The sequence below is a fragment of the Arachis stenosperma genome, chromosome 6 (genome assembly GCF_014773155.1).
Source record: "Arachis stenosperma cultivar V10309 chromosome 6, arast.V10309.gnm1.PFL2, whole genome shotgun sequence".
Classification (NCBI taxonomy): Eukaryota; Viridiplantae; Streptophyta; class Magnoliopsida; order Fabales; family Fabaceae; genus Arachis; species Arachis stenosperma.
The window spans coordinates 74938286-74941097 of record NC_080382.1 but is presented as its reverse complement, the minus strand read 5'-3'; the positions used below and the strand labels follow the sequence as shown (position 1 = coordinate 74941097).

At 36.6% G+C, this 2812-nt stretch overlaps 1 non-coding gene across 1 annotated transcript; it reads left to right on the top strand.

The window, feature by feature from the left end:
* Positions 1-787: 787 nt before the first annotated feature.
* LOC130937190 (small nucleolar RNA R71) lies at positions 788-895 on the top strand. The gene has a single exon (XR_009068420.1). It is a non-coding gene; the product is annotated as a small nucleolar RNA R71 (small nucleolar RNA).
* Positions 896-2812: the final 1917 nt, after the last annotated feature.

Here is a 2812-nt window from a genome sequence, read left to right as displayed (position 1 = left end):
CCTCTCCTTCCTCTCCAAATTCGGCCATGTTGATGGCCTTGCACTCTCCTTTTGGATTTTCTTCTGTGTTTCTTGGGAGAGTACTAGGAGGGAGTTCAGTAACTTTCTTGCTCAGCTGTCCCACTTGTGCCTCCAAATTCCTAATGGAGGACCTTGTTTCAGTCAAGAAACTTTGAGTGGTTTTGATTAGATCAGAGACCATGGTTGCTAAGTCAGAGGTGTTCTGCTTAGAACTCTCTGTCTGTTGCTGAGAAGATGATGGAAAAGGCTTGCCATTGCTAAACCTTTTTCTTCCACCATTATTGTTATTGAAACCTTGTTGAGGTCTCTCTTGATTCTTCCATGAGAAATTTGGATGATTTCTCCATGAAGAATTATAGGTGTTTCCATAGGGTTCTCCTAGGTAATTCACCTCTTCCATTGAAGGGTTCTCAGGATCATATGCTTCTTCTTCAGATGAAGCATCCTTATTACTGCTTGGTGCATTTTGCATTCCAGACAGACTTTGAGAAATCAAATTGACTTGTTGAGTCAATATCTTGTTCTGAGCCAATATGGCATTCAGAGTATCAATCTCAAGAACTCCTTTCTTCTGATTTGCCCCATTGTTCACAGGATTCCTTTCAGAAGTGTACATGAATTGGTTATTTGCAACCATTTCAATTAGTTCTTGAGCTTCTGTAGGCGTCTTCTTCAAATGAAGAGATCCTCCAGCAGAGCTATCCAAAGACATCTTGGATAGTTCAGAGAGACCATCATAGAAAATACCTATGATGCTCCATTCAGAAAGCATGTCACAAGGACATTTTCTGATCAATTGTTTGTATCTTTCCCAAGCTTCATAGAGGGATTCTCCATCCTTCTGTCTGAAGGTTTGGACTTCCACTCTAAGCTTACTCAATTTTTGAGGTGGAAAGAACTTTGCCAAGAAGGCATTGACTAGCTTTTCCCATGAGTCCAGGCTTTCTTTAGGTTGTGAGTCCAACCATGCCCTAGCTCTGTCTCTTACAGCAAAAGGGAATAGCATAAGTCTGTAGACCTCAGGGTCTACCCCATTAATCTTGACAGTGTCACAGATTTACAAGAATTCAGCTAAAAACTGATGGGGATCTTCCAATGGAAGTCCATGAAACTTGCAATTCTGTTGCATTAGAGAAACTAATTGAGGCTTAAGCTCAAAGTTGTTTGCTCCAATGGCAGGGATAGAGATGCTTCTCCCATAGAAGTCGGGAGTAGGTGCAGTAAAGTCACCCAGCACCTTCCTTGCATTGTTTGCATTGTTGTTGTTTTCGGCTGCCATGTCTTCTTTGAAGATTTCTGTTAGGTCCTCTGTAGAGAGTTGTGCCTTAGCTTCTCTTAGCTTTCGCTTCAAGGTCCTTTCAGGTTCAGGGTCAGCTTCAACAAGAATGCCTTTGTCTTTGCTCCTGCTCATATGAAAGAGAAAAGAACAAGAAAATGTGGAATCCTCTATGTCACAGTATAGAGATTCCTTTAGGTGTCAGAGGAAAAGAAAAGTAGAAGACAGAAGTAGAAAATTCGAACTTATCAAAGAAGATGGAGTTCGAATTTTGCATTAAGGAATAGTGTTAGTCCATAAATAGAAGGATGTGAGAAGAAGGGAAGTAATTTTCGAAAATTAAGTAAAAGATTTTGAAAACATTTTGAAAAACACTAATTAATTTTCAAAAATAAGAGTGGGAAAGAAATCAAGTGATTTTTGAAAAAGATTTTGAAATTAGAAGTCAAAAAGATTTGATTGAAAACTATTTTGAAAAAGATGAAGTTAAGAAGATATGATTGGTTTTAAAAAATATGTGATTGAGAAGATATGATTTGAAAACAATTTTGAAAAGATTTGATTTTAAAAATTAATAACTTGGCTATCAAGAAAAGATATGATTCGAACATTAAACCTTTCTCAACAGAAAAGGCAACATATTTGAAATGTTCAATCAAATCATTAATTGTTAGCAAGTATCTTTGAAAAAGGAAAGAAATTGATTTGGAAAACATTTGATTGAAAAGATATGATTTGAAAAAGATTTGATTTTGAAAAACTTTGAAAACTTGAAAAAAAAAGTTGGTTTGAAACAAAATCTTCCCTCTTGTGCCATCCTGGCGTTAAACGCCCAGAATGGTGCACATTCTGGCGTTTAACGCCCAAAACTATACCCTTTTGGGCGTTAAACGCCCAACCAGGTACCCTGGCTGGCGTTTAAACGCCAGTCTGTCCTTCTTCACTGGGCGTTTTGAACGCCCAGCTTTTTCTGTGCAATTCCTCTGCTGTATGTTCTGAATCTTCAATTCTCTGTATTATTGACTTGAGAAGACACAAATTAACAATATTTTTGGATTTTTAATAATCAAAATGCAACTAAAATCAAATAACAATGCATGCAAGACACCAAACTTAGCAGTTTGTATACTACTGACACTAATGAGAATGCATATGAGACACACAAAACACTCAAGTCAAGAGAATTTAAAGATCAAGGTAAGAAATAATCAAGAATTACTTGAAGATCCTTAAGACACATGAATGAATGCATGCAATTGACACCAAACTTAAGATGAGACACTAGACTCAAACAAGAAACATAATATATTTTTGGTTTTTTATGATTTTGTAATTTTTTTGTGCTTTTTCGAAAATTATATGGGAAAGAAAATAAAGGTATCAAAATTCTTAATGAGAATTCCAGGAATCATGCAATGTTAGTCTAAAGCTTCAGTCTAAAGGAATTAGACATGGCCAGCCAAGCTTCAGCAGGACATTGCATTCAAGAGCTAAATTGATGAAAATCAATCAGCT